Here is an 11,850-nt window from a genome sequence, read left to right as displayed (position 1 = left end):
TCCAGCCAGGCTGCCGGCACTGCGGCGGAGGGTGCTGATGCTGACATGGAGATGAACTGTGAGTCAGGGAGCCCAGCTGCTGCCACCCACCCTGGATTTTGTCCTCTCTGTGGCTGCCCTGGCAAGGACAGTTCCTTTTTCTCACAAGTCATCCCAAGGCTTTAATAACTTTCTCTGCAGACCCTTGTTGAGCTGAACTAGTACAAGCACAGTGCTGTGACTCCTCCGGGTGTGAAGGTTTGCCCATACAGCAGCTGATGTGGTTTCCATGAGCTGTTTCAGCCTTGTGTGAGCCACAGCAAGTGGGGTCTGCAGGAACCACTCCTGAGTCCTGCTCACCTGAAGCTGTGGTGATGTGGGGAAGGGCAAAGGTTGCAAAGGGAAACTATGTCGTGGCCTTTTGTTCATCTCATCTTTGAGAGTACAACTGCGGTGTCCAATCAAAACCGTGACTGAGTTCCCCTTTGCTAAAATCATTTCTGATTTCCCATGCAGTGGTCAAGGATGGAGTCCCCAAGGGAGGCACAGAGTTCCCTTATCTTTATATAGAGACCCTACACTATGCCTGATGAATGCAGGGTTTACTCATGGGTGCCTTCTTCGTGTGTGCCTTACCATGCTGGGACCTGCCCAGGAAACGCAGCTGGTTTCCTGCTGGCAGTTGGGCAGCACCTCCTTCGCTGAAGAGCTCAGCTTGTCCTCCTGCCTGTCACTCCAGCACCACCTTCTTGGGCTTCTCTGGGAAGCTTCTTCTTCTTCTTCTCACCTGTAGATAAAAGTTCTTGTCTAGGGAATGAGCTGTGCCCCTCAAGTGTGGAGGAAAAGTGACCCAGCCTAGGTCTGGCAGCAGGAACTTGACACCAACCTCCCCACCAGCTGGGATGTGGGATACACACCAGGGAGAGGAAAATGGTTGCAACACAACCAGCTGGATAATGCAGCGTGCATGTGTGCATTACAAGGACATTATCTCCTAAGAAATATGAATAGGGAAGGAGTTCCTTCAAGAAAGCTGCCCCAGTGAAGAAAGGCCAGGGATGGGCACCTTCATACCCAGCACCCTGTCTCTGCTGAGGCTGGTAGGTTTCTGGCATGAGCTAATTAACTCTTCAATTGCTGAGGAAGCTCAGAGGACCTTAATTTGACAGTCACCATAAAAGCATTTTGTCTGTCAACAGACTCTTTCATCCAAGGATCTCAAAGTGCTTTACAAGTATTAATTAAACTCACCAAAGTAAGTATGAATAATTATTGTCATTGAACAGCGTGGAGAACTGCGGCCAGTCTTGCCCAAGAGCAACTGTCAGGACTTAAGGACGGGTATGGAAGGAGGAATTCTCAGCTGCAGTTGCCAGACTGCAAACCCTCCTGCATAGAACAACCTCAGACTGCACGCTGGCCAAGCCTGCTGGACTCTGCTCAAGGGTGTCCTCTCCTAGAAGATTACATTTGAAGAACAGAGGGGAAAAAAAATTTCGTTTTCGAATAAATGCAATCTATGTCACAGAAAAAATTTAGGCAAAAATTACATGAAAATATAAACACCCCGTATCAGTGTGTAGGCTTTCTGAGTAACAGAAAAGGAATGCTGTTTCTTTTATCCTGTATCCTGTAGCAGTACCTTCTGCTGTTTTATGTGAGATTTGTAGTTTCTTAAGGTAATGCATAATAAATCATGTGTTGAGGAATTAGGGACAGAATTTAAACACTACGTAAAACCTCATATGACCAAACCTTCATTTATAAAAACGTGCTTATTATTTCCCCTTCCTGTTATGAATCTCAGTGCTTGGAACACTTTCATTTTCCTATGCCTCCAACCATCCGGTATCAAGAAATCTCAGCTCAGGGTTGCTTTGGTTGCAAGTCCAGGTATATTTTTAAAGTGATAAAGACTCACTGTCATCACGTAGCCTGAACCCTTGAACAGCCCAACCCAGAGGAATTTAGCTGTTTACCTTGTGGATAGCCCGACTACTTACACAATTTTTTTGGTTAATTTTCATGGATGTACCTGTAACTGCTGAAAATTTCTCGTGTTTCCCCACCTTCCAAACCCTGCTTCACGTTGCATGAAGAGGCTCCAATACTGGGCTTCTTGTTTGCAATTTCCTTACCTACAGGAATGTTGTGGGAATTAATATATAAATATTGTGAGATTTGAAGATATCAGAGCAACAGGGAGGGGAGTCATAAATATACCTCACGCAGATAATAGAGGCTATAAATTCTATTGCCTTGATCTGGCTTGGCACAGGCACCCTGCAGGACTCCTTGCTGTACTTGCTCCTCTCTCCATGGCAGCTTCACTGTTTATTACTGATATAATTACAGCACTATGACGTCTTCTGGACGGTTCCGGATAAACAGCCTTTTCACTTTGAAATAAGCACTTTACACAGCAGTGGCAGTTCAACTGAAGAACACCCATATGAGGTGTGTGATGGTGGTAAACTGATGATTTGTGCTACACTGGCACAGCTCTCCTATGCAATTGTCATTTGGACAGCAAATCAGCCTCTGAGTTCAAACTGAGCCACCAGAGCTCAGTGTGCCATGAGCACTGCCCAGAGTGAAGAAACCGAGTAGGTGACTCCTCTTCATCGCAGAGGATCCTCATCATGGCCATGCTGGAGGTGATGGGAGTTTCTCCCCCTGTGGAGCAAAGCCAGGGGTGGTCTCCCAGAAGGGAAGCTGATGCAGGTGTGCTGTGTGTGGGGAGGAAACACCCTTAGCATGGCGGTGGCACTGCGCAGCCTCTGCTCCAGGCTTGTGGTCACAGGAGCCCTTCCTCTTCCTCCCCATGCAGAGGGTCCCCTGCCCCAGGCCCCCCTGCCTGTCCAGCGTGGTGGTGGGCCCACAGGAGCCTCCTCAACCCACAGGACTCAAGGACACGTTCCATTGCTGCAAAATCCCTGGGCAGCTTCAGATAAAATGGACAGGCAGGATGGTGGCTCAGTTACTGACCACTTAATTAGGAAGGGAGAGCCTCTTCTTTAGTTCTAGAAACCTCATCACCCAAGCCACTGCAAACTGAGCTCAATCGAGTGTTTCAGATCGGTGTTGCCTGTTTCCAATTACATCTGAGCCATTTCTGCAGAGAAGAGCCAAGGTCTTGATTTATAGGCTTTTGGGCAAGAGAATGCAGTGTTTTTCATTATCTTTATCTCTAAATCTGCTCTTGTTACTTGTTGCTTACAACAAATTTGCAGAGTCTAATGCAAAGGTCTTTTGTTAAGGTTTCCTACACTCACATGCTAAAATCCTTCATTAAAGCCCAGGCTAATTGCTTCTGCATCAGATATACAGGCCCATCCATTTCACCTTGCTCAGTGTGCCCTTGGGAAGGGAACACATGTTTTGGGATGCATTCTCCCAGAGGTAGGAGAGCTGGAGACACACCTGGGGTTGAGCCTGTGCAGCTCACCCTCCCACCAGCCTGAGCCCAAGCATCTCACAGGCACTGTGGACGGTGGGAGAGGCAGCCAGCCTGCTCCTGCACCACTCGCTCTGCACCAGACATTCCTCTGGCTGGATTTTCTGCTGCATTGGCTTCCCACATATTTATCCTGACATCACATGGGCTGGGGCCCTTCCCGCCTCTGCCCAGCAGGAGTTTGCTAATAAAAAAAAAAAAAAATCACTTTTAGAAAACGATGTCTTCTGTGGAAGAAAAAGTCTCAAATGCAGCAAGAAAGAGTTTTATGAGCTTTGCTTCAGTACTTGTTGTGCAACATCTTTATGGGATTTCATTATTGATGATTTTATCTAACTACAGTCTATGCCTAATAGCTCGGAGGTGCTGTTGATTAATTTTTTCCAGGTCTTTGATGTACCGGCAATAACTTGTCCATGTTGTCCTGTGTCAGTAAGTGGAAATTGCCATGCCACGGTTGAAGTATCATGAGGTGGCCAAAGCCAGAATAACTGCCCATATCCACAGCAGGAGCAAGGTTTCCCCCAGTCACACTCTCCCTGCTGGCATTGGCTGACGGAGCTGTAATGAGTCAATTCACTAAAACAGGAAAAATAAGAACTCACCCAAAAAATGCTGCTTTTTTTAAAAAAAAAATTAAGGCATTTTTTAAAAAGTTTTTTTTTCTGGGTTAGTGAGTTGAACTAATTCCACGTGCCCAGGAATGCACTAGAGCCGGCAGGACGATGAAGGGAGAGCTCAGGCAGCAAGGAGCGGCAGGAGGAGGAAGAGGAGGGAGAAGGGCAAGTGGGGGCAGGCTGTAAGATCATCTTTAGATACCACACCCTACGTATGGACACTGTCAGTCTAATTCCTACCATACTGGTTCCATCCTTGATGTTGTAATCTGTTTCTTTGAATCTTTTCAATTAGGTAGTGATTTATTGGTTACTGGGGTGGGTTTGGACATCCTCCAGCAACAGACACGAAATCCCTTACCATGCTGAGCTCCGTCCTATTGCCTGCAATGCAAAGGCATAAAGCTTTTTCTCCAGGAAATGATTCTTTTTCAAAATGATTATAAGATTATATGACTAGACTATCGTGTGATGTAAACCTGTCTGTTTCCAAAAGCCTTGGTGTAGTTAGACCACTTACAAAAGGATTTGCTTCAAAATTTTTAGCTGTCCCAGCACATTAGTTGCTGGTTAACTGGAGGTCTTCCTGAAAAGAGTGCATTTATCAGCATAAATGGACCTGTTTCTTTCCTTACGTAGAGGTTTACAGTCTGCCCAAGTTAAAGTGTTTGCCAGTTCAAAATTTATTATTTCTTGTCATCACTTCTCTTATAGTCATCACCTCTCTGGTGTTAGTCCAATTCTGTGGATTTGTCAATCACCACCACAAAGAAACCCAGAGCCAAAATAAACCTGGCACCACTTTATTTCTGTATTACAAATGTACTGGCACAAACCTTGTCCACAGAATCTCCTATTTCAGCAAAGTGCTTGAAATCCCATTGACTTCAATTAGTAAGTTAAGCAAGTGCTTAAATGCTGTATTTGAACTGGGGCCTGAAGACCATACTTTGGCCGAGTGGATTTGTTGTATTTTTTTTCCTAGTTATGCTTTTAGAGGAATTTCCAATTTCGGTTCAGTCAAAACATCAAAAATTTGGAGGAGATTAAGGAAAGCTGAAAGCTGATAGTATGTTGTCTTCTGGCATAGCTCATTTACAAACTGTAGTCAGTTAAGCATTAAGGATTCAAGGAGAGGGAATGAAAAAATGAGATGCTTTCAAAGTTATGGGCTCAAAACTTGGAGGGGGGAAAAAAAGAGGTCTTGCTCAGCAAAATGACACAAGGAAAGGAATTACTGATGTATCAGAAAAACATAGACCACTATGAATAGGCTTTACTTCATGGTAGCTGATGATGTCTGGCAATTCTACACAACACACTACTCCTGTTGTCCCTGCATCCAATTTTATATCAGTGTAATGCATGATTATTGCAAAATAACCACAATGTGCTAGGAAGAACTTTTCATGCTTCTCAGTTGGACAAAGCTCATCTGGTCTTAATTTTTTTAAAGGAACATCTTCTATTTTAAGGTTTTCCTCATTTAGCCAATGCAATCTATGGTAATTTGACCTCTATTAAATAAAATTTTTCCATTATTCTCTCCGGTGACCAAAAAGCTCTGGGGCAGTTTTCTGAGAGGCCAGAATACCTTGCTGCTGGAGCAGGCTGGCTGAGGAGCAGCATGCAAGTTCTCCCTCACCTTCCTCCTGTTGGGAAAGAGGCTTCCAGTCTGGCCACTTGCCCTCAGCCCCAGACCCATGTGCTTCCCTTGCCCAAACCTGTTTCTCCCAGGCATGCTTGTGCTGCCCACTGAGAGGTTTTGTAGGAGGTAGAGCTACTGAGCACTGTCCTTTTCCCACTGGGTTTGGGCACCTTGCGTGGAGTGAAGGGGAATCCTGAGGAGCTCTGCCTGCATGGTGGCTCCTCTCAGCCATGTGACAGTCGTGGTGGCAGCTTCTTCTTTGCTTCCTTGTTTTTACAAGACTGGCATGGACTGCTGCCTCCTGCGGGGGCCATTCCTGCAGGTGACTGGGAGATGGGTGCTGAGCACAACTGGCATCAGCTGGAGCCTCCCAAGAGGCAGGTGAAGAAGTGTCCTAGCCAAGGTGGGTGATGCCTGCATGGTTGACAGCAAGCTCCAGGGGAAACCCTGTCTATTCCCAACCAGAGTCAAGAGCCTTCCAGCTCTTAGCAATAGTCTAAAGGACAGAAATCTGGCACCTGGTGACTCAGGGCATGGCTATGCTGGTGATGGAGCAGCGTGAGGAGCCCCAGTCTCTCGGGGAGGGGCACTACCTTCAGCCTTAGCCATTCCTGTGCTGCCCTCCTGGGCCCATTGTGGCCCCGGGCTGGGGAATGGGATGTGCCAGCTTCCGTGGGCACAGGCCAGGCGGCTGCAGAGACAGAGCGAGGGCAGCAGGAGCCTCTGCACCGCCCTTCTCAGCCTTGCTGCCAGGCAGTGACAGTGAGATGGGGCAGGAGAGACAGGCTGAGGACAGAGCCATTTCCCACTCTCACAGTGAGACTGGACACAGCTTCCCTCTGCCCCAGACAGGGTGGGAGCAGTGCTGCTGGCTGGGCCTGGCTCCTGTCCTGCCACGGAGAACCCTGGATAAATCACATCCTTGCTTTCTGCCTCAGTCCCTTGTTTGTAAAATGGACACAAATACTTCACAAGGGTGTTGTGAAACCTAATTAATTAATTAATACCTGTACTGCACTTTGATGTCCTCACATGAAAAGTCCTATATAACTACAAAGCATTTTTAATGTTATAAAGCAAGAACTTCTTGCTGTCTTGCCTTGGCAAAGAGGCTGATTAGATGTTATCAGTTCTGCTGCTCACATGCACAGAAACTGCTGCAGTGGGGTTTGGATCCTGGTTTGTTTTTAAAGAGTCACATAGTAAAATGATGGGAAGAGTTAATTTGGCAGTCTGTTCCCTGTGACTTCAGGGAGTGGCGAGAACTGGCTTTATATTTTCTGTCAACAAAATAAGCTAAATAGCCCTAGAAGGAAAAAAAAAAAAAAAAAATCCACACACACCAACCAAAGAAAACCCCAAATCCTGACATATCTGTCCATACAGGTGTGTCCTGACCACACCTGCAGTAACTGGACCAAAAGGCTTTCTAGCCCAAGCCTGAGACAAAAGCTGTACCACAGGAGCACCTAATCCTACATTAAACAACTGCATACTGGTCGTGTTTCATAGAAGGCAACTGGCTCCTAACTCAGAGTCCCTTTGGGCCAAATCTCATTGCCTGTTTCTGACTCTTCTGCTGTTAAGACTCCTGTCCCCTTTGCAGTTTTACTACTTAAGTCATGGAGACTCAAGCTGGGCAATTGGGGCTGAAGAGCCCTGATTCTGCTTTCATCATGAAATGCTGGTACTGGGATGCCAGAAGGCACTATTGCAGAGCCTGAGCTTTAATCTGCACTCAGTTGATAACCAATGTTAAGAAGCTGCACTGTATGGTCCTTCCTTTGGAGAGCTCAGTTGTCTGTGTGCAGTGGAGGGATGAAAGTGCAGCTTTAAATGTTAAAATTCCCAACAGACCTGTCCTGCACTGCATTTAAAGATGCAGTAATAAGTTAATGACAAAATACAAACACCTTGACTCCTGCAATTTAGAAAACTGGAGTCAAAGGAGTCTTAATAATCCTGTTTTTCTTTCCCAATTAACACTGTTTACTTTCTGCATTTCCTTGACCTTGAAGAGCAATCCTGCACAATTCCACGTACTCGCCTCCACCTTCAGCCCTTCCAGCACAAACACAATAGCCAGCAGTGCCCTTCCAGGCCCACAGCAGCACAGAGCCAATAAGCCTCTGCTCTCTCTCTCTCTGGCTGCCAGCACCCACTTTCTCCCTTCCCTGAAACCTAAAACTGGCTGTACACCTGGACGTTGTCATTTGCTAAGATTAACAGGTAAATACACACATGAAGCACATTGCAAAGGGCTTGGGCTCCTTCACTGTCATTTCCAGAGGCTGCCTCAAAGCTTGGGGAAGCTCACAGCTGCCCGCAAGCAATAAGCAACTGCTCACAGGCACTTTCTGTTTTTTTTATTTTTTTATTTTTTTATTTTTTTAATTTTTTTTTTTTTTTATTTTAATGCCAGCTTCTCCCTCTGCTGATCTGGACAGCATTTGGAAGACAGAGGGATTCTGTGCATGCCACTGCATCTGGCAGCACTGTGCCTGAGCTGGGTGCTCTCAGCCTGTCCTGCCCAGAGGAGTGAGAGTGGAGGGAGCCAAAGTCCAGCTCAGGTTCGAACAGCTGGAGGCAGGAATATGCACAATGGCAGGAAACTGGCTACATCGCCTTTGCAAAAACAAATAAACAACACGTTTAGAATTTTTTTTTTTTAAAACCCACTTCAGAACCAGCTTGGACAAAATCCTTTCCTTCCCCCAGCAACAGAGGGATGCAGAGGCTGAAGTGTTTTCACACTGAAAGCATGGCATCGTTTGTGAGCTTTTTCTACAGTCTACAAATAAACAAAACCCAGGGAGTGTTCTGCATTCAATAGTTAATCACAGTTGGCTGAGTGTTTTTATTTTTCTTCACTCTAAAGGCATTCTTGGTCCGCCTCCCAAACAGCTTGTTTTGTCTGAGAGATTTAATCTTGAGTGGCAGAACAAGGTGCAAAGACAAACCTCAAAACAATTCTTATTTTTCTATAGCAAGATGTCAGTATGTAAAAGCTAACTACCCTGCAAACAGGCCCCTCAGGTTGGCATGCACAGGGCTTCTTGCCACAATTGCCAGTCGGCCCGGATACCCTTGCCCACAAAGCAGCTAATTTCACTCGGTTTTAACTCTTTCCTGCTTGTGAACTGCTCTTTAAGTGGTCTGAACAACCAGAATTAAACGCAGGTTGGACCAGTTTCTAGCCCTAGCTCCTCCCTGAAGAAGCATCTTGTTTGTATACACGGAGCACTGGCTCCAGAGGCCCAGCCTACTTTCAAATCCAAACAGTTTTTCTTCAAAGCAACATCAAGGCATCTTTCATAAAAATGACGGGATGATGAAATACATATATAGTTCATCAACAAGTACTTGAGCTGCTCTGCTCAGAATTAGCTTTGGCAGTTACTTAAGAGCATTGTACAAATACCAGCCACATCTTTGCAGCCATGCCTGCTAACACAAGTGAATGATTGAAAAAGTACTGAATTTATTTAGATTTTACCCTTTTTGCCCTTCTAAAATCTAAAAAAGGTTAGAAACAATAAACTTAGGAAATCTCACTACTTACGCTCTTCACTTTGTTTCCAAGTGCTATTGCCTCTGAACAATCTTTAAAGGAGATCGTTTGTGCTTAGGTCTGTATCACAGGCATAAAAAAAATTAATAAAACCATGTCCAAGTTGCCTGAAAGGTTTGTCTTCAGGTCATTCAGTCCTACACTTTGCCTGAAGCAGGACTATCTCTGGTTGCTGCATAGGACCACCATGGCTTTGTTGTGCTCCTGTCTCACAACCTCCAGGGAGATGCCCTGGAGGGGCAGGATGCCTCTGGGGGGCACCACTTCCACTGTGGCACTGCATGTTCTTGTGGAAACGCTCTCTGCTGGAGATTTGTGCCTTGTTACTTCTTGAGGCAGAATTTTTGGTAACTCTTCCCCATAAACACAATCCAACAGACCTGGCAGGAAGCAGTCGTGAAACTGCCTGCAAATACATTTCAACAGCGTCTTGCAACTTCCCTAATTCTGTGTATGTAACACTAGACATGGGGAGATACTTCTGCTGTTTCTTTAAGGTATATGCTTTAAAATCAGTGCAAGGTCTTAGCAAACATGGGGGTCTCTACAAAGTGATGCTGGTAACCTCCATCATCTTCTAAGTGTTTGCCCTGAATTAACCTCCCTGATTCTTGAGCCTGCTCCAAGGTATCTCAGGAGCAGAGAACATAACAAACACTTCAGACAGTATAACTAATGTGGGAACCCTTTTACCACAGTATATCACAGTACTGAATACTGAATTCATTTCTGAAAAGAGCTACGACCCATGATCCATTTCTAAAGCACCACAATAAAAATAATGCCCAATTCAACAAAATGGCCATGACAAATGCAGAAGAAATAGTCCTGCCATCCACAAGCATGACAAACCAAGTGACTGGGTTATTTTTGAATCTCTTTTATAAAGTACTCCAGCAATGGGTAATGCCAGAGACAGGGAATCGGATTTGCCCGAGCAATGTCCTGACAGACACCACCTCCTCTTCAAATCAGTCACCTCTGACTGTTCTCTGCAGCTTTGCTTTGAAAAGCCTTTTCCTCACAAGCAGGCATTTACCCTTTTTGTATGAGCTTCGTATGAGCAATCCAGGTTGTTGCTGAACACCCATCCACTGGAGGAGAGGAAGGCAGGATCAAGTTGTGGGGGTTTTTCGTGCAACCTGCCCGTAATTAGCCCCAAGCAGCAGCTGAGTCACTCCCAAGAGTCCCGGGTGCTATTAGGACCAGACACGCCAGGCCCAGTGTGTAATTATATCCCAGCCACCACGTGCGGAAACGGCTCCATTTACTATCTGACCCCATTAGACAGAAGCTGTCATTTCTTCTTGGCTACCAGGGTGCTCTGAGGAAGGCAAGACAAATTCTCACAGTCCAAAGTCATTCACCCAAACTCACCTCTTTCTTGCTGAAACCAGGAGATGCCATCCTCTTTCCTGGTTCACCCGTGAGCTGCCTGAGAGTTCCCCTATAGGGACAGGGAGATGAGTGCAGAAAGTCGAGGAAACACAGCATGCCAACAGTGTCTATTTCATCAGAGAGCAGGCTCAGTTGGCCAAAACACACAAGAAATCACTCTTAATTGGCAGGGCTGTACTTGACTTGCAGCGGGATTTTGCAGCTGCCTTTTCCTATCAAGGCATTAAGAGGAAACACCTGGCTTCAGCAGCATCAACAGGGTGGCATTCCCCCCTGACACAGCTCCTGTGTTGGGCACAAAAATGAACCTAGTCCCAGCTGGTGAGCAACCAAAGCCCGTTTGCTACCTCCTGCAGCCAGGGTCTCACAGGCTACACACAGTGCCTGAGCCAGCAGAGGCCCTCTGAGGAAAAGTGAAAAATGGAACTGGGTTTTTGTCACCCCAGGTTGCCAGCCTGTCACACACAGTTCAAGTGAGGTTTGCTGGGAGGGGGGTGCAACACTTGGGCTGCTGCTGATGCTGCAGTTCAGAGAAGAAACACACGGCTCCAACCTCGAGCTGCTACTCTTGCACCAGGGCTACATCCCCTTCGAAAGACACAAATAACCTCAACGCCTCTGGTTTTTAAACAAGTACTGAAAAAAATTTGCTGAAAGGGACAGTGGAATAAGAGAAACAGGATGTCAAATTAGGATCAGCTTGAACCATTTCAAATAAACAACGAGGAAATAAAATGTACCCTGATTGCTGGCAGGCTTGAAGGCTTACAAAGTACTCACCCCACCCAAATCAAGGGCTTGAAATGGAGCAGCAGTAGAACAGAAACCCCTGACAGTGTAAGATTTGCTGTTCCCTAGTACTGCTTTGCCATCCTCAGGGACAGGAAAAGCATCATTAGGGTTTAAGTAAAGTTGGATGAAAACATGGAGTACCCCAGGATCAATTTTCACTGTGGGCAGCTGCAGCACAAGGCATTAATTCTTCACCCTTTCTGGTGACAGGAGAAACGCAGGGAGCTGTAGACATAAATAATGTTAGACTTGTAGTGTGTATTTTGCAGTGAAATGCTTGCTTTACTTCCTGTTGTTTAAAGCTGCATTTATTCTTTAGCACTGCAAGAAAAAAACCTCCTGTATTTTGTACTGGGTGCACATTTAAAGGCCCATATATTGTAGACTC

The sequence above is a fragment of the Zosterops lateralis genome, assembly GCF_965231275.1.
Source record: "Zosterops lateralis genome assembly, chromosome: 3".
NCBI lineage: Eukaryota > Metazoa > Chordata > Aves > Passeriformes > Zosteropidae > Zosterops > Zosterops lateralis.
The sequence above is the reverse complement of the archived record's forward strand: the minus strand, read 5'-3'. Positions refer to the sequence as shown.